The following is a 21,321-nucleotide window of genomic DNA, read 5'->3' as shown; positions in this document are numbered from 1 at the left end:
AAATATCCAAAAATGTGTTTGTCTGAAAAACGATGGACATATGCAACTCGGACAGCTTGGGGGTGAGTAAATCATGGGTTTAATATCATTTTTGGCCGAACTATCCCTTTAAATAAGCATTTTTTATAATGTAAAAATCATTGTGGGACTGTTGAGCCTTCAAACATTTGCATCTTTTGGTTAAATTGGTTAAACACATCCAAATACAGATTGGGCAAGAATGTAAATATTTAAATATTAGTCACCTTTCTGAAAATTGAGGAGAACGTTTTCCTCTCATCGTCCTTCATAGTTAAAGGGATCGTTCACCCAAAAAGGAAAATAAGATTTTAATCAATGATGGTAGGCACGGTTGACGATACGCATTGATTTCCATATTTGTTTTTTCTACGGAGGTCAGCGGGTACCGTCAGCTGTCTAGTTAGTAATTTATCAAAATATGAAAAGTTGGTTCCAAGACGCAATAAATTCATTTGGACTAATTTCGGTAAAAACATGTTTTTTATACCAAGAAAGTGACAAGATGAAAACCACTATTTTCTGTTTCAAACTTTCACATAACATCTTTAGGTTATAATAACATAAAAAATTCAAATAATTTAATAATAATTAGTTTTTTAAAGATTAATTATAAAAACGGATTATATTTTCCGCAAAATGCAATAAATCCATGACAAGTTTTTTTTCCAAAATGTTATAAATCTATTGAATCAATATATAAATGTGCATTCATCTTTGCCATGTTATATTCATTTAGTTGACTACTGGTATTCACTGATAAAAAAAATAAACATTAATGGCATTAATCAAAACACTTACTTTGTCACATTAAGAACATTGCTGCTGTCATCCTTGGGACGTCTTCGCTGAACTTTTTTGACAGCGATCAGCTGTAAAAAATTTTGATCCTGCTTGATTTTCGTTGACTTCGCGTAAAATAATGTCATGTTTTTCTTAAGATCCACTGGGGTCAATGTGTTAGCATGACAGAAGCTTGATGCTGTCGGGAGAACAAGCAACAGCAGACATTTTTCCTTCGCCCGAGTGCCTCTTGCGTAAATTATTTGATTTTTGTTTCTTCTCCACCACAGAAAACCACCACAAGTTTATTAATGCCATCAAAAGTTTTATTTTATGTTTTGATGGTTTGTTGATCACGAAGTACAAAGTAAGGAAAACTAGAAACTACACATATCAACAAACATATCACAAACTACAAAAAATTGTTTACAATGTGTGGAATGGTGCGCTGTGATTGGTTGAACATATTTTTTGCATTCTGCAGAGAAGGGTGACTGGCGTTTATTGCGTTTTGGGAAAAAGGGTGAAAAGATGACAGAATAACACGACAGATATCAGATTTTGCATAAAATGAAGAATTTACTTTTAATACTGACCTAATACAATACCTATTTTGACGGAAACTATTTGTTTTTAAATGCCGTTCATTGCATTTTGGAACCAAACTCTTCATATTTTCTTATGTGTTCAACAGAATAAAGAAACTCATACAGGTTTAGTACAACATGAGGGTGAGTCAATGATGACAAAATTTTCATTTTTGGGTGAACTATCCCTTTAACAACCCTATAAGATCCAGTGCCGTGCACTGATTCAGTGTTCTCAATAGCAATGTAATAACCCATTGCAACCTTAACCCATTGCAATAGCTGTTTGTGTTTATAAGAAGATTAAACTATTAAGATAGCATTTAAATTATGTCCACTATATGTAGCTGTACCTGAGGTAAGAAATGTAAAGTCTGGGCACATTTCACATTTTGTCACAATAAAGGCATCGATTTCACAAGCCACTTCAGTCAGATCAATTGCGTCGGCAGTTTTCGACGTGTGTTTACTCTACAGACTGCCAGATTAGATTATGTGCACTCAGGTAGGGGGCCACAGCAGGAAAAAACCTCCAGAAATCAATCCCTCATTGGCACGGCGTTCCTCAAATGCTGATCTTCAGCATATGTCCTCTAATTACTCTGATGGGAGCTCGCTAATGGGCACAGAGCCGGCCTTGTGCTCATTGTGAAAGCTTGTTAATGTCACTGCCACAACGCGGATCCCCGGGTCCTAAGATCAAGGCTTGGGGAGCGGGGACGGCCCCTAGACCACTGACCCCCCTTCTTCCACCTCCGGTACATGAAACCAACTCACTCCCTGCCTAATTGCTTTCTAAATTATTAACCTCAATGAAAAGAGGACAATGTTTCGTTTGACCTCGCTTATATAGCTGATGGTTTGTGAGCAGGTCTTTCCTAAGAAGCACTCGCGTGCATGCATATTTAACCATCTGTGCTAGATTCACTATTTCTAATGGTTATTAGCATCATTGACCTCTGGTGAGAATGACTGCATATTTATATCTTTCACTATATTCTGACTGAAAGTTATCTAAATTGTGATGAATTTATAGCTGGAAAAATGCAAAATGTGCATTACAAATTGAATTAGTTTGTGAATGAATCGCAGCTGCGGGTGTGTGGTTGTATTGTGACGTCTCGGCAGGTAAGAGCAACGCACTGCTGAAGTCTGTGGGTAATTATGTTTGTTTTTAATATCCTTGTTTTGGCGTAATTGCCAGTCCCAGCATGCCCACACACCTGCAAGAACAAATGTGATTTATTCATCAGTTCAATGGTTGAGGTTTACACATTACAAAACATAAACAATTCCCTCGTGGTGATCTATATTGTGAATTATTCAATAGGTTATACGTTAATAATAGATAAATTGTACTGTCTGTGTAAATAGCTTGTAAATGTCACGCACTCGGTTTTACGGCGGCATGCATTTCATCGCCTCAGTTGCCAGATTATCACCTGTATGAGAAAGAAAGTGTTTGCCTTCATATGGCATCTTGTTTAGAGAATCTAAGCAAGCTCATTTGTTTTAAATGTTAGGTGGCGATACTCCAGAAATTCTTCTAACTATAAGTAATTACAACTACATTTATTTGCAACTACACTTCAACGAACTGTCATTAGAGTATTGGTAGATGGTTAAAGGATTAGTACTTTTTATAAAAAAATGGATCGGTTTCGGATACTGTTCATCATCCGTGAACTCTTGACGTGATGACATATTGCGTGAGGTCGCGCTGGCGCATCACAAGAAGACAAGAACTTGTGGTTTAAAAGTGCATATTTTTTATTTTTTTTTGTCAAAAATGATAATCGTTTCACTAGATAAGACCCTTATGCCTCATTTTGGATCGTTTAGAGTGATTTAAAACTCCGTTGAAAAAAAACTGTTAAGTGTTTAGTGTTGGGGTACATTAAAGTCCATTAAAATGGGAAAAATCCTGGAATGTTTTCCTCAAAAAACATAAATTCTTCTCGACTGAACAAAGAAAGACATCAACATTTTGGATGACATGGTGGTGTGTAAATTATCTGGATTTTTTTAAAACAATGGACTAATCCTTTAAGGAAAGGTTAGGGAAGAGGTTAAATTCACCATTTAATTAGAAAACTTTTTTTGTGCAATATTGTAGTGTTTTTAAAAATGATCTGTGTGCTTTATTATTATAATTTTTTTTAACTAATGTGCCCTCATAATTTTTTAGCAAAAACATTAACCTCTAAAACAACCTTTCCCAACTTCCTGTCACGAGGAATGCTGTGATGTCAGTGCTATCGGAGACTTGTTTCTTCTACCCAGGAAAAGATCGCAATTAGCAACATTGCCCAAAATTTTTTCTAATTTCAGAAGCATTCAGAAGCAAATGAAAACAATTTGTATAAATTTTGAAGTCTAAATGGGTTTACCAGAAATATAAAAAAATTAAGGGTGTCACTATTTCGATGTTAAATCGAAATCGATCGAAATTAAGTCACAACTTCGAACTTCGAATTAAAAAAATGGGATCGTCGATGCTGCCACGCCCCCATGTCACATCCGGTCGGCTTGTCAAGCGGGGGAAAATAAACCTCTCAGAGGTGCCTTTAAAAACATTGGTTCAGCGGAACGCGATTTATATTTTAAACACAAAGGATGTATTGCTACAACTCATTGTAATGGATATCATAAACAGGATTACTACCTAGTGATCTTCCTTTGGACAGAGCCCAGCTCTGCACGTGCGTGAGAGAGCCGCCAAGATGAAGCGGGTTATATTTTAAACAAAAGGGATAGTTTGCCTCAGCTCGCATGAAACACTTTAAACTGAACAAATACGTAAGGATTACTACTTTAGTTTATGTTTAGACTTTGGACAGATGCGAGAGCGCGTGCACGTGAGACAGAGAGAAGCGCAGCTGCTTATGATGCACCGGTTTTATTTCAGATGCTAGGAGGAGTCCAAGACGCGCACATTAAGTCCATGTGCGTGCAAGAAGGAATCCTCTCTCTACAAGCTCTCTCGCGTAAAGTAAAGCCCACAAACCCCCATGCGAGGAAAAGCACGCAATGTGCATGTTAATGTGAAACTATAATAATAATAGTAATAATAATAATAATGAAGGCATAATATTTTTTGTCTTTCAAAAAAAATTAAAAACCGAGAATCGAATTGTGACCTTAGAATCGAAAATGTAATCGAATCGAGGATTTGGAGAATCGTGACACCCCTATAAAAAATGTATAAATGTTCATCTGTGTAGTTAGTGTCATAAACTTGTTAAACACAGAGCTTATTTTTTTGCGATAATCCTAAACTCTGTGGAAAGATGAACAGGCTTTTTGCGAGGGAACCAGTGTCCTGCTAACTTCCGGGTTAGTCTACAAAAATGTCATCACTGCGGCACTCTATTCATAATCTTAATCATACATTTGTGGTCTCTTCCTATTGGTTGGACAAACCGATAATTCTACCCAAAAGTCACATCATGTGTTGAGTCAATTAACACAGATTCATCTTTAATATCATGGGCATCCCAGTAAAATCACACACCAGGGTCATGGGTGTGATCCCAGGCAACACACATACTGATAAAAGAAATGTATACATTAAATGCCCCGCAAGTCGCTTCGGCTAAAAGTGTCTGCAAAATGCGTAAATATACTGAGATTTTGTGTGACACAGTAGCAGGATTTGACATTGATTGTAGGGTCTTGAACTCTTGACTAAGCAAAAAGATCGCAAAAAAGAAAATCAATCGAAAATCATCACTTAAAGGCGGGGTGCATGATCTCTGAAAGCCAATATTAACATTTGAAATCACCAAAACAAACACACCCCTACCCCAATAGAACCTGGACCTTCTTTTGATAGACCCGCCCCACACATAAGCAACCCAGGCAACGATGTCGGTTAGTAGACACGCCCCTTACTGCTGATTGGCTACAAGTGTGTTTTGGTACTCTGCTCGACTCCCTTTTCCAAAGCGTTTTTCACCTGCCTTTAACCAATGTGTTTATATTTCCATGTTGACACTTGGACACACAGAGATAAGTTTTTTATTGAATATTCCAAGGAATATAGAGAACACAACTCTCATAGATATAGGTCTCTCTCCTTCCTTCCCAAACATGCTGTAGTCCATTGGAAAATGTTGCTAAATTTCATTGAATTGCTTAATGGTGCGTCCCAAGAACCGTATGAACATCCTTGTGAATGTGTAATTTATGTGGTCTGGATCATTGGCTTCTATCAGAATAGTGTTGATTGTCTGGTGTCTGTTTGACTGTTATTATTTCATCTGGTTCAGTGAAGGCAAGCAAGAATCAGGATGTGTTTATTTCTCTCCGGTAATTACTGAAATGACAGCACAGATTTCACTACACACAGATAATAAACAACACAAAACCAGCACCACCTGCTTTCCTTAAGGGCTGAACTTGCTGATCTGTCATTTCCGAAAACCCATTAGCTGATTTGAGCATTTGGAGAGATTTTCTCATTTATTCTCTTTGCAATGGTCTCTCTCTCTCTCTCTCTCTCTCTCTCTCTCTCTCTTTCTCTCTCTCTCTCTCTCTTCTCTCTCTCTCTCTCTCTCTCTCTCTCTCTCTTTCTCTCTCTCTCTCTCTCTCTGTTCCTCTTGAGTTCAGCAGAGTCAATCTCAACATCATTTGAAGTAGATAGTTCATTAGGCAATGCAAATTGGAAAATGAAGTGCACTCTTTAATATGGGACGATAAGCACCTCTTCTGTCATCAGTTACAATTGGAATATAAAGTTAATACTAAAATCATGAATACAAAATCTTTTATTATTTTTCTACAGTGTTTACATTTGCTATGCCAAAATTCTAAATGTTCAAAGGACAAATAATAATAGCTTTCTTCAATTACGTTTTTCAAGTCAACGTGTCTTTTCCTCTATTGGTGGCAATTCAGATTCGTAATTTTTTGCAAGCAACATTCAAATGAGAAGTATTTAAATGTAGGGGAGAGCGGGGCACAACCTAACGCTTATATATATATTTGCGTTAGGTAATATTTGAGTTTGATTAATAAAGCAATAAACCCCGAGAAGCAGTGGGTTACCAGTGCATTTTATAACAGCTAAGGGGCGTTGTTAGGCACGACGCAAAGCGGAGTGCCTAAACCCCCTTAGCTGTTATAAAATGCACTGGTAACCCAACGCTTCGAGGGGTTTATTGCGTTTATAAAACGGTTACTTCATATGCATAACGTTAGCGGGATTTTATAAAATAAAACCCAAAAAAGTTGTAATTATATTAGTACAAATATTACTCTTCCGCCAAACAAAGTAGTTCCTCAGAATCAAGTGTGACTGAAACAGAGGGCAGTTCCCAACCAACACAGACACAGCAAAGACACAATGAAAATATGATTTAAGACTGTGGTGTTTATTTTATAAATCACCATTCATCTAATTTATACATTAACATTTATATCGTGCAACTGTTGAAGTGATGATCAAATATGCTTGGAAGCATGCTGAACTCTTTCCCCGTCAGCGGTTTTTTTTTTTTTAAGTTGCCATAGTTTAATGCCTTCCAAAAAATTATCTTCTTTATATAAACATAAAATATCAAATGAAAGAACAGACCATCCGCTTCGAAACAAAAACAAACAAAAAAACATTTCATCCTACCTTCATTTGATCTCTTATCACCTCTCAAATTTTTTTATTAAAAGCGGAGATAATTCCATTTTTGTGAAGAACTTTAGTAAGAGATCAGATTCAGACGGAGCCATGAACAGTACTACACGGTGTTTTCAGTGAATGCGTCAGTGTTTAAGTTGGGTAAGATCGCCACCCAGTGGATAATAGCGGACGTGTGAACTTGAGTTATAAAATCCTCAGACAACGTTTTCTCTTTATCGACGAGATGACTCAACAATATTTATTGACATTCATCTGGATATCGCCATTAATAGTGCAATTGTAGACAAATTAAAAATATGATTTAAGACTGTGGTGTTTATTTTAATATATCAATACGCAGTCAGTGGCGCAGTGATACTTATGTAATGTGGTCTGAACCGTGAGGTTACCGGTGTATTTTATCACGGCTTAGAACGCGTTTCAACCAATCAGAATGAAGAACCAGAACTGCCCGTTTTATAATTATATTTTTACACTAGCAACACACACATCTCTGCTACAAATGAACATTTGAAGTTTGTTTCTGGTACTTAGCATTCTTGGACAATTACCCCAAACGTGACAGAAGTGCAAACGTTACAACTTACCCCATATGTGGGGTTAATTGTAACAGGCAGGGGGTTAGTTGTAACATTTAAAAATTAAGTTTGCAGGCAAATATTTTAATACTATTTTTTCTATATACTTGAAGTGGATATTATTTATATATCTGTCTGTAATAGACAGGTATCCACACTGTATTCATTCATCCAGCCCTTTTCTAACAATAGTTCAATTATAAATGGATACAAATCTCTAAATATGTGAGAAAAAGCAGCACAATTATGACAAAACATTTTTTTATATGTGACCCAGTCTGTAATAACCATACTACAGTTTCAAAAATCAAATTCTGAGATAATGAGCATTAGCCATTCATTTCATTATGATTTCAATCTTTGACGTGACCTTATTCAATCAATATTAAAGATATGAACAAAATAAATTTGACACACGATTTTTGATAAGACAGGCACGTTTATTTGGTTGGCAATCATTCTTGTGTAGCCTGTTTAAAACAACGGCAAGAATTACGCTAACATTAGCAGTTTTCATATCGGAAGTGCTGAGGGGTTAGTTGTAACACAGCGTTACAATTAACCCCGCTGGTTGAAAATATTTTCAAGCCCACCAAAAAAGTTGCTAAGACCTGCAGACATATTTCAAAATGATGCTATGTTTTAGTCAAGACACTGATTAATATGATAGCACTGGTTTTGATATCTTACACACCCAACTTAAAAACTGAAAAAAACATAATGAAACAATTTACTTACATGCCACCAAAACACTCGTTTATCAATAACTCTCTGGAAAAACATTATACATTTCCAATAATTTGCTGGAGATCTTCGTTTGGCAGCGTGAAAAAATACAGAAAAAACAAAACGCCAAAAAACAAATACCATGTTCTGACTCTTAAAAAAGTGGGAAAGGGTTTTTAACTTTTTATCTAATTTTGGAGAAACTAACGGGTAGAGCATTGCATTAGCACAGCAAAGGTCATGGGTTCGATACCCAAGGAACACACTGACTGAAAAAATGGATGTCTTATATACCGTAAGAAGCTTTGAAAAAAGAATCTAACAAATGCACAAAACTTTGTGCTGGTACGTGTGTTGCCATCTGTCAATCAGCGTCTTTATGCGTCAAATGACTAATCTGATTGGCTCAAAGGCTTCAGTGCCCAGCACTGTTTGCCAATATGCAAAGATGGCATATATGCGCTTGCCAAGCAACTGCCATTAAGATGAATGGTGCTACTAACCAATAGCTTCTCACAGTATCATAGACCTCCTTTTTGGTGCAGCCTATACATAGAACTAAGATTTAATGGGTTAATTTCCCGTAGCTTTCTACTTTATGATTGATACACACTTTCAGTTTGGATTGTGTGAGTGGTTGACAGGAATCGCTCTCTCTCTTGCGATTGATTGATTATCGTGTCAGTATAGTTTCTGTTCACATTTTATCATTATGACAGGGTGGGATATGTATTCAAAAAGTGCGTTTGTTTCAGTTTCATTGTATTCGAAACTTTCTTGCTTTTCTCTCACATACCGTAGGTAGTTTTTACACTTCTATTACCCCTGCGTTTTAATATTTGGTTTCTATACCACAGCCATGTAAACAGCATTATACTACAATGAGGGACTGACTAGACAAACCTTGAATCCTTGCATCAAACTGATTTACGTTCCCCCCTAAAACTTTAGTGTGAAAGCTTAGTGTTCTAAAGAAAACAAATGTTTGTCCTAAAACTTTACTTTTAGCCTACAGTATGTGCTCGAGGGATGGGATATGGGGTTTTTTTTTAGGAGTCTCCACACAAATATCCAAGATTCCCTGCCTGAGGCTTTGTGCTCCTCGTACGTTCCCTGGCAGACAGCTGCGGATCCCATCTCTGTAATTCAGAATGGGATTCATTGCTCTTTGGAGCAACATAAAATCTGTATTACAGCCATAAAGAATTTTAGCACTTCCCACAGTGTGTTTTATCCACCATTTAATACAAATAGAAGAGTGTTGCGTCAGATGTTGCAGCTATTGGAGCTCCTACATGAATCATCACATGGTACTTAAAAATTGTCTGTGGGTTTCTTCTCTGTAGAGTTTTTTTTTCTACTTTACATACTTATTGTTTTGGTATAGGCATCAGAAGATGTATACAAAAGATATGATTGTGTATTGTGTATTGTCTATAGTCCAACAAAATACTACAGTTAACATTACTTGTACATTTTTAGAATCATACATTAATATGGAGTCTTCAAACATTGTAAACGCTTTCTGCGTTTGTGTGTTGTCTAATACCATGTTATACTGTCAAACTGTCAACCCACCAAAGTTGGCACCTAAAGAAACAGTTCACCCATAAAGTAAATTATAATTTATACAGAATCACTATGAGGTCATCCAAAGCTGTTTTAATTCTGCAGAATAATGAATATTTTATGCCTTTTTAATTTAATTGATTTGATAGTAAGTTATTACTCATTTTAATGTATTATAAAGTATCTAAAGCCTTTGTTGCTAATTCCAAAGCGTCATTTTACAGCAAACGACTGAGCGAGAATGAGCAAGAGGGCTTTGCGTCATGGCCGCACTACCACCTTGGGTGTGCATTATTTTCGAATTATTCTATTACCTGTCATCACTTATAACTTACATTATCCAATCGCCCTTGCTTGGAAAGAGAAAACAATATTTATTAAACTCTCTTTTATGTCTCATTGCTGGCTACTTATGTTTTAAAGAAGAAATTTGTTAAAAAATTGCATGCGGTAAATTATGTCAGTATTTGAATTTTTGGTTGAAGTATTACTTGACATATAACTGTTGTCTTAGTAAAGTTTTAAGATTACAATCTGTACTTTTTTAAATAAAGAAAAATCAGTTATTAAGTAACACTGTTCATAACTCCAACACTAGAGGCTCTATCTCAAAATTCAAATAGCCATTTTGATGACTTCTTCTATAGTCAACATTGTGTTCACACGTGATCAAGATCGCTATAATCTGACGTTAGTACAGTTTTTAAAAAATTATTATTTTGCACAAAATAGAGGAGACAAAAACGTGTCTTTTGAGACTTTAGATGACGTGCTATGTTAAGATAACCCTGAGATTTAGCCAACATTAGGACACATGTAAGTTTGGGGCAAGTTGTCTCAATGTCTTTGGGGCAAGCCGTCACGGGTTTTTTACACTGGAAATAGTTATCCCCGGGTTATTCTAAACCCAGGGTTAACAGAATCCTGGGTTATCTGTTTCATGTTTCACACTGTTCGTTCTTAACCAGGGGTAAATAGATAACTCAGGGTATTCATAATCTGACGTTTCACACTGTGCATTCCTAAACCCTAGGTTAGGTGTCTGAAACCTTGCTCCTACACCTGTCTGTAAATATCAAGCAACCCTGAACACCTTGAAACCCTGCTAGCCCTGCTTTTGCGAGGTTAAGCAGGGTTTCATAACCCTGGGTTAATTACAGGGATAACCCCGTGTCTAAATTACAAGCAGGGTTTCCTAACCCTGGGTTAATTTCAGTGATAACCCTGTGTCTAAATTACAAGCATGGTTTCCTAACACTGGGTTAATTTCAGGGGTAACCCCGTGTCTAAATTACAAGCAGGGTTTCCTAACCCTGGGTTAATTTCAGTGATAACCCTGTGTCTAAATTACAAGCAGGGTTTCCTAACCCTGGGTTAATTTCAGGGATAACCCCGTGTCTAAATTACAAGCAGGGTTTCCTAACCCTGGGTTAATTTCAGGGATAACCCTGTGTCTAAATTACAAGCAGGGTTTCCTAACCCTGGGTTAATTTCAGGGATAACCCCGTGTCTAAATTACAAGCAGGGTTTCCTGACCCTGGGTTAATTTCAGGGATAACCCCGTGTCTAAATTACAAGCAGGGTTTCCTAACCCTGGGTTAATTTCAGTGATAACCCTGTGTCTAAATTACAAGCAGGGTTTCCTAACCCTGGGTTAATTTCAGGGATAACCCCGTGTCTAAATTACAAGCAGGGTTTCCTAACCCTGGGTTAATTTCAGGGATAACCCTGTGTCTAAATTACAAGCAGGGTTTCCTAACCCTGGGTTAATTTCAGGGATAACCCCGTGTCTAAATTACAAGCATGGTTTCCTAACACTGGGTTAATTTCAGGGGTAACCCCGTGTCTAAATTACAAGCAGGGTTTCCTAACCCTGGGTTAATTTCAGTGATAACCCTGTGTCTAAATTACAAGCAGGGTTTCCTAACCCTGGGTTAATTTCAGGGATAACCCCGTGTCTAAATTACAAGCAGGGTTTCCTAACCCTGGGTTAATTTCAGGGATAACCCCGTGTCTAAATTACAAGCAGGGTTTCCTAACCCTGGGTTAATTTCAGGGATAACCCTGTGTCTAAATTACAAGCAGGGTTTCCTAACCCTGGGTTAATTTCAGGGATAACCCTGTGTCTAAATTACAAGCAGGGTTTCTTAACTCTGGGTTAATTTCAGGGATTACCTGTGTCTACAATACAAGCAGGGTTTCCTAACACTAGGTTAATTTCAGGGATAACCCCGTGTCTAAATTACAAGCAGGGTTTCCTAACCCTGGGTTAATTTCAGGGATAACCCTGTGTCTAAATTACAAGCAGGGTTTCCTTACCCTGGGTTAATTTCAGGGATAACCCCGTGTCTAAATTACAAGCAGGGTTTCCTAACCCTGGGTTAATTTCAGGGATAACCCCGTGTCTAAATTACAAGCAGGGTTTCCTAACCCTGGGTTAATTTCAGGGATAACCCCGTGTCTAAATTACAAGCAGGGTTTCCTAACCCTGGGTTAATTTCATGGATAACCCCGTGTCTAAATTACAAGCAGGGTTTCCTAACCCTGGGTTAATTTCAGGGATAACCCCGTGTCTAAATTACAAGCAGGGTTTCCTAACCCTGGGTTAATTTCATGGATAACCCCGTGTCTAAATTACAAGCAGGGTTTTATATCCCTGGGTTAATTTCAGGGATAACCTTGTGTCTAAATTACAAACAGGGTTTCATAACCCTGGGTTAATTTCAGGGGTAACCCATTGTCTAAATTACAAGCAGGGTTTCCTAACACTGGGTTAATTTCAGGGGAACCCCGTGTCTAAATTACATGCAGGGTTTCCTAACCCTGGGTTAATTTCAGGGATAACCCCGTGTCTAAATTACAAGCAGGGTTTCCTAACCCTGGGTTAATTTCAGGGATAACCCTGTGTCTAAATTACATGCAGGGTTTCATAACCCTGGGTTAATTTCAGGGATAACCCTGTGTCTAAATTACAAGCAGGGTTTCCTAACCCTGGGTTAATTTCAGGGATAACCCGTGTTTAAATTACAAGCAGGGTTTCCTAACCCTGGGTTAATTTCAGGGATAACATTGTGTCTAAATTACAAGCAGGGTTTTATATCCCTATTAATTTCAGGGGTAACCCATTGTCTAAATTACAAGCAGGGTTTCCTAACACTGGGTTAATTTCAGGGGTAACCATGTGTCTAAATTTCAAGCAGGGTTGCCTAACCCTGGGTATATTTCAGGGATAACCATGTGTCTAAGTTACAAGTGTGAACGATCCTTAACCTAGGCTTAAAAGCAGGATTTAGAATAAAGATAACCCAGTGTTAAGCGCAGTGTAATTAGAGTTAACATTTCTAGTTCTGGTTTGAATTAAAAAAATTAAATCAATAATCACATGTAAGTTGTGTTCTTCTTTTTATATAATATAGTGTGACAACTTACCTGCCGATGGGGCAAATTGTCACAAGTACACAGTCCCTATTTAACAGTCTGCAACTCCGTAATGAAGTAAATATTAAAATGTAATGAATACAAAATATGTGCCCTAGACTTCCTTCTTTCATTTGGTATGAGATTTGTACCATTGTGATATATGGTGCTCAGTAAATGTTAGACAGTGTAAAAAAAAATGTGACAACTAACCCCGCTCTTCCCTAAGCTTATACAGAAATCAGTGTTCAAAACTGTATCATAAGCTTACCATGGTGAATCATGGTAAATGAGAATTACTTAAAATTTTCACAATTACACTCTAAAAACCGCTGGGTTATTTGTTTTACCCAATAGGTGGGTTAAACATATTGGGTTGTTCTGTTGGGTTATTCCTAGCTTGTATTGGGTTATTTCCATAACAACCCAGAGAGTTGGGTTAAAATCGGGCTCACGTCACGCATTTTGAATTTCAACGGTTGACCGGTGCCACTGCTGAGTGCGGACAGACACGAGAGGTACGTTTTAAAATATATATCTCTGTGTAATGTTTTATTTTGCTACAAAGTGTCTTTAAGCTCTAACACACAGTAAACTATCAGTCACGTTTAAATAAGTGTACAAAAACGCTGTTGTCTAGTTTTTGTCCGTTACACCTGTTCCATTCATTAACTGTTATCGATGCCAAACGCGTTTTTAAGCCATCATAAACGTAGAGAGACATTGCAATTTATTTTAATACTAAACAGCACCAACAGCATGAGCCCTTACGAAAATGAATCATTTCTTTTTTTAGTAGTATAACGTTAGTTTCATGGCGTATTGATTGTCATATTGCTTTAACCATGCTTTCTGTAACAGACAATGTTGTTTTGTTTAAAGTGTAGTAAAAACCGTTTTTTAACTTTTGTAAGGGATGCAACCGGCTGTTTTTTGCTCCAAATATTTTTTTAGCCGGTCTGTGTTATAGACACAGAGCTGTAATATAAATGTGATTCTGAATGTAAATGTCTTAAGAAATGACTCGATGGCATTTTATTGTCGTCTTACTTCAGTATAATCCCTGATAAAGCGCTGCACGTCTACTACTGTATAATGTAACCCCGGGTAACGGTTGAATTTGCAATTCAGCGCCATCTACTGTCAAAGTAGAGTATTTATTCAGCGTGCCAGATGTGTTTGCTTTGAGATTTAATTAATTATTCTTTTCTTTAAATGTAGACATTCTTGGAGATGTTGCATTAAAAACCTTACAAAATGGCCAGCAAGATGGTTCAGCCTTCCTACAGTACCAAGAGGCAAAGCAAACATTTATTAATTTGCAACCTGTAAGTATCATTTATGACACTTGTTTTTTTTAACCTGTTTATGTGTGCATATTTACATTGTGAAAATTCTGTCTTCAGGTCAGAAAACAAACATAATTCAGTATTTGGAGAAGGAGGTATGACGAAGACCCCATGTTCTGCTATGGGATGAATTTGACTAATCACAAGCCTTTGTTATCGTGGGGAGGCATGCATGGCCCTGGAGCAAGACCAGCAGTTGATATGTGCTTTAATATTTTTTTTACATTTTATACAGAGTATCCCAAGCCTTTCACTACTGTTAAGTAGTTTCTGTAACACACAATACATTTTGTACCATGTGATGTTTCCTGAACACACTGTCACCTGCTTAAAGGGACAGTTCCCCCAAAAATGAAAATTGTCATAATTTTCTTCCTCTCCTGTCGTTACAAACCTGTACACATTTTTTTGTTCTGATGACCACAAATGAAGATATTTTGAGTAATGTTTGAAACCAAACAGATCATGAGCCCCATTGACTGTCATAGTAGGAAAAAAGAATACTATGAAAATGAATGGGGCTCATGATCGGTTTTATTTTTTAAACATTCTTTGAAATATACCTTTGTGGTTATCAAAGTAAAGACTTATATACAGGTTTATAACAACATGAGAGGGAGAAAATGATGACAAAATGTGTGAACTATGCTTTTAAGCAGTTTTTAGTTGGATAAGATTGAGTAGATTTGTTTTGTTCTTATGTTTTTGTTTATTTATGCACTCTAAAAAACAAACGGTGCTATATAGCACCAAAACAGTTGCTTTGGATCGTAACGATAGAAGAACCATTTTTAGTGCCATATAGCACCGGTGAAGAACCAGTGAAGCACCAGTGAAGCACCTGTGTAGAACCATATAGTGCTATGTAGAACCATATGTGGTGCTATATGGCCCCTATATGGTTCTACACTGGTGCTTCACTGGTGCTTCACTGGTGCTTCACTGGTTCTTCACCGGTGCTATATGGCACTAAAATGGTTCTTCTATCGTTACGATCCAAAGCAATTGTTTTGGTGCTATATAGCACCGTTTGTTTTTTTAGAGTGTGTATGTATATATGTATGTATGTGTGTATGTATTTATGCTTCTATACATGTATGTATTTATACATTTAAATGCAGGTGCAAATGACTAAATGAAATTAAAGCATTATAAATGTATTTGTAAGTTTTGAATTATTTATTTATAAAGCAAATAATAGTAATAAATAATAATAATAATAATAATGGGGTTAAAACAGCATTGCAAAAATAACCCAACAAATTGGTTATTTCATAACCCAACTAATTGGGTAAAACTTTCTACCCAATGCATTGGGTTAAAATAACCCAACAATGGGTCGGTGCTATAGTAACCCACCATTGGGTTATTTATTGGGTTATTTTTAACCCAACTGTTTTTAGTGAGTAGCCATAAGTGTCTGTGTAATAATTTTTACACATGACTTAAAATGATCCTCTCATCTTACAAACCACTAGCTGCTTGGTCCTGATGAGTCTCGCATAGATCCGCAGGCACTTCTGAATGCCACGGCCTTAACAATGTCTCTAATTATATTGTGTTCATTGTCATCGTAGTGCTGTCTGTCTAGACACAGATGAGATGTGGTACCTTCACCTCTGTCACTCTGATGTCCACCCATCATGTTCAGTGAATCAGCGGGTGAGTACTAAAGGTCTCTCTGCACCATCAGCGCTTGTGCGCAGGTAATCAAGGATGCTATTCAGTCTATAGAGTTTCAAAATAACACTGTTTGAAAACAACCTCATCAATAATGTGCACCTCATCTGTTTACCTCTTTCACATGCTTTCACCTGAGCGTATTACTGTCTGCTGATGAGGTGTTTGGGTCACAGGTCCCATTATTGAAATCAATACATGCAGGTTTCATTCACCGAGTGGCATTCTGTTATCTAAAAAATCGTAACTTTTAAAAATCTCAACAAAAAAATAGTCAAGGAGGGGGAGCGTTAAAGCTACAATTTGTAAATTTTGCCTCTCTATCACCATCTCTGTTTAAATCATGGAATTGCAAGTTTATTGCACTTTTTTTATGGGGTTTCATAAAAAATCTGATAATTTACTCACCACCATGTGTCTTTTTTGTTCTGTTGACAAGAAATTAAGTTTTTAGGAAAATATTCCAGGATTTTTCTCCATATTATAGACTTCAGTGGACCTCAACAGTTTAAATTTTCAATGCAGCTTTAAATGGCTGTAACGATACTGCGCAGTACGATATTTTATGATACCCCCCCCCCTACAAAAAAACACACACACACAAAAAAGATACGGTGTGTATCGTAGCATGGTGGCGATATTTATACGATATGCCCTTTTTTAATTTTATTTGTTGACCGGTCAACACGTGACCTACTCTGCGCCAGCGTCACCTGTGCTTCATCGCAGTCACAAAGACTTTGCTTGAATTACTTGCAGATTACTTGCAGCTTGAACTAAAGGTCAGCAACATGACTTCGGTAGAAACAGAAATTGATATAGGCAGCATTTTGGTTTTCCTATCACTTGATGGGAATCTGAAGGGAATTAGGGAAGGGAAGGGATTCGCACTGACGCGTGCACGCACAAATCCATGTCCCCGCGCTTTATGCATTCAGCCGCGCACAACCGCAAACAAAAGTCCAGATGACGCTATGCACTTGAGTTAACTTATGAAAACATATTAAAACTAAAGTAAGTTTCTAAATAATAATAATAATCTTATTTGACTCGATCACGGTTGGCTCCTGTGGACATCAGAAATGTTTTGTGCAAAGCAGAGAAAGGGAAGCGGAAAGGAGAGATGATGAGTTTTAGGAGGGTAAGACAAATTTTATACTCACCCAGTCAGGTCTAAAACATTAGAGAAAAAATTTCTATAGAATTGCATTGTTGCTGAGAAAAGTAAATATTGTATTTGTAAAAATATTCTTGTAAAAAATAAGTTATTATTAATTGTTGTCATTGTATAATGTAAAATGCAAATCTGCTAGAAAGTTTTTTCTCAGCTGTCATTTTTCCACACTTTTAATGCCATTTATGCCTCCAAACATGTTAATAATGTTCATTTTAAGTATGATGAACATGATTCTTAAATATTTTTAAATACATGTTTATCTTTCCCAGTACTTGTTGCAGTGTAGGAATAATGTGTGTGTAAGAAAAGGACATTTTATAGAAGTGTTGGGCCTGTGCTCCAGTAGACCTTTATGTCTAGCAACCCCTTTGCTCAGTCCCTTAATTCTACCAGAAAGACTCGAAGATAGGTTAAGACTTGACATATGAGTTTATTTAACAGTAGTTAGCAACCAAGGTTAGAATGTAACACAGTATAGTTCTTTGGCGTAGGCCCCAACCATAGTTCAAATCCAGGGTCACGGATTCTTGCGGTTCCTGTCTGAAGATGAAGACAGGCCAGAATCTAATCCCCCTTGAGTATGGACGGAACCGACCTGGTGATGGTGGTAGGGAGGGTGGGTTGTAAATGCTGGCATCAGTATCTGCGAACGCAAAGACAGGTGAGTACGAGGCTTATATACTCTCAGTATCAGGGGTGATTGATTGCGCCTTGTGACATGAATGACGTAACATTCGAGTTTCCTGGTAGAACTTACGCTACGCTATGCTAAAGCTAACATTTCTAATTTGATGTAAAATGTCACTTTTTTCAGTGACAGACCTGCAGTACAGTAGGTTCAGTTACGCCTTAAAATGTTACAAATATTTATTAAGTTGTATGTACAACAAAAAAGTTACTGAAATTGTTATTATTATGAAAATAAATCTGTTATATGAACACTCCCAAAAAATGTTATGTTCAATTCAATTTTATTTATATAGTGCTTTTCACAATTGTTAATTGTTTCAAAGCAGCTTTACATGAGTAGATGTAGGGGAAAACACAGAATAATCAATAGATAATATAAGAAGTAGAATACAGCGACTAAGAATATACCGTACAAGCGAGCATAGTAATAATGTAACGTATACAGAAAAGTATATATATATATATATACGGTTTCTGCATCTGATGGAAGAATGCTGTTTGGCAGACGTTGGATATATGACTATCAAAAGATAGATTGCTGTCGAACATCACGCCTAAGTTCTTAACCGTGGAAGATGGCACCACTGTGCAGCCATCTATGGGCAACTTGTAATCTGACATATTATGTTTGGAGCGATTTGGTTCAATAATAAGTATCTCTGTCTTATTGGAGTTTAGCACAAGAAGGTTATGTGCCATCCAGTCCCTAATATCACTAATGCAGTCTGTTAGCTTAGAAAACTGGTGGGTTTCACTAGGATGTGACGAGATGTAAAGCTGGGTATCATCCGCATAGCAGTCAAAACTTATGTTATGTTTCCTGATAATGTCTCCTAGAGGTAACATATATAATGAGAATAGGATAGGGCCTAAAACTGGTACCTGTGGTACACCGTATTTAACGGGGGAGTGATATGACTCTTCCTCATTTACATAAATAAAGTGATATCAATTGGTTAGATACAATTGGATATCATTATTTCCTAAAAAAAAAAAATAATCTCTTCCGAACAAAGAAAGACATAAACATCAGTCAATTATCTGGATTTTTTATGAAAATTGAATAATCCTTTAAAATTTGACCTGACAGCTATTATAAATCATTATTATAAACTTGCCATTGTTAATTAATTATTACGAACTGCAGCTTTAAAAACCATACTACTTCTGGTTCATTCATCACACTATAAGTATACAGTGTAGTGTGGAGTGGTACCCTACACACAAACGCTACACCCATCAATCTGTTTTACATTTCTAATCCAGAGCGACTTTGGCTCTTTGTTGCTAAGTGCTTGTGATTAGTGGATTGATGAGAGTAATTTATTAAGCATGACACAAGAATTTCCGGTGACTTTCCCCATTGATTGTTTTTAGATGTCATTGCATGGACACAAAATCGCACGCCCATCTGCAGCGGTCACATATCACAACATTGATTGAAAGAAATCCAGATTTCCGGTCACGGTCCCATTAAAGCATCTCTGCATTGACGGGGTGACCTCATAAATCTGACTGCAGTCAAAGGGTTAATTTCATTCATCTAATGTATTAAGACCTCTTTTCACTAATAGTTTTGCTACTTTTCCCCCCTTATGAACTCATGTTATTTCCCCTCGATGTTTGATAAAGTTAGAAAGTGGCTAACTGCAAACTACAGCTGCTTCTCCTTCCAGCATTTTCTGTAAACGTTGATGGATGAAAAGCATCGAGCTGAAGTGTTTTATGGCACTCAGGAGCAGGAGAGGTCAGCGTGTGCAGTTTTTCACTTTGACTTTTAGTTTTCGGTTGGTCTCTCTCTCTCTCCGTCTCTCCCTTCATGGGTCTTTGGTAACAGTTCCTCTGTGGCAGTACAGAAATTGAAAAGCGTGACTCGCTGATAAGCAGCACAATTGGGGGCCGGTATGAGGTCTGTCAGACGCAATGTTCTGTCTGAGTCCAAGACAAGAGAAACGAGAGGAGGGCAATGTCATCGCTCCAGAGCAGCGCAAATTATCGGGTAGATTTTGTTCCCAAGTGGCCCTTTAAAATGCAGTTGTCTTTTCTTGGACTTCTTGTCCTTTAATATTGTTATCTACAAGCGATTCGAGTTTAATTCAACAGACACGCACACTTTAAAAAATGTTTTGACCTTAAAAGCTTACGACTCAATACTGCAATAAGTGAGTATTATGTGAATTCATTTCCTTTCTCTTGGTTTGATGGGACTCTACTGACACATTTATACAGTAATCCTTAATGAAATATCGTAATAATAAAAATGGACTTTTCTTTGCCGCAAGGATAAAACAAAGCGTGCTGCAATGCATTCTGGGAATGTTTTTCTGTGATGAATATGTGATGTTGCATTACATTTAAGCCATAGCAAGATATTTTGTCACCTGCTGTCTGGAAACACCTTCATGTGTAGTCTATAGGTATGCGATCCACTACAGTTTTGTCTCTCATTGTGCTTTTTGTGCACCTATGTTAGTGAATGCGTGTGTGGTCCGTGCGCTCCTGATTTCTGGCAGGCTGTGGTCAGGTGACGTTGCTGACAGCCAGGGAACATCTGCTGCTGTCTCACTTGGGTTTTGTGTCAGATAACTGAAAGTGTTGCACACAGTGGAGTATGTATTGTGTGCAGAAATAATGAGCATCCAGCCAGATCTCCTCAGGGACAGGTGCTAATACATCTGTGGAATTACCTGCCTTGTTTAAATGGCCGACCCATCAAGGGAGAAAGCTATAAATTTTAAGGGTCTGTTCCTCAGATCTGTCATGTTACAACGTGTAGTAACCATATGCAACGCTTTTTTTATTCCAGCGATAGGCAATTTGTCTGTCCATAGTGAATATGAGAATGGGGCGTAGCGCAACACAATCAATCACAAAACAGCCAATCAGAAAATTGGTTGCTAGGTGGATTCCTTATTGTTGTATGTAGCTTTGGATAAAAACATTTGCTAATGTAAAGTAAAATGTTGCTTACTTTCCCAAGTCAAAAGAAGTCTTTATGAAGTTTTTGTTTTGACATGGCTCAGATTGGGGATTTTTGCTCTAGTAATTGCTTGTAATAGTAACAGAAATAAAACTTGTGTCAAAGTTTTATACTTAAAGAAAAACACCA

General features: G+C 37.2%; 2 long non-coding RNA genes across 2 annotated transcripts in view; both read left to right on the top strand.

Moving 5' to 3' along the window:
* The window catches only part of LOC141281366 (uncharacterized), a 52,991-nt gene extending 36,691 nt beyond the window's left edge, over nt 1-16,300 (top strand). Inside the window, exon 3 of the long non-coding RNA XR_012335653.1 lies at nt 16,243-16,300. This is a non-coding gene — a long non-coding RNA (uncharacterized lncRNA). The remainder of the gene's footprint in view (nt 1-16,242) is intronic.
* LOC141281347 (uncharacterized) lies at nt 13,656-15,355 on the top strand. The gene is made up of 3 exons (XR_012335615.1): nt 13,656-13,834; nt 14,538-14,644; nt 14,723-15,355. It is a non-coding gene; the product is annotated as an uncharacterized lncRNA (long non-coding RNA).
* Nucleotides 16,301-21,321: the final 5,021 nt, after the last annotated feature.

This window comes from Paramisgurnus dabryanus, chromosome 21 (genome assembly GCF_030506205.2).
Source record: "Paramisgurnus dabryanus chromosome 21, PD_genome_1.1, whole genome shotgun sequence".
NCBI lineage: Eukaryota > Metazoa > Chordata > Actinopteri > Cypriniformes > Cobitidae > Paramisgurnus > Paramisgurnus dabryanus.
Note: the sequence above shows the minus strand (reverse complement) of the source record. Positions and strands in the feature narration are given on the sequence as shown.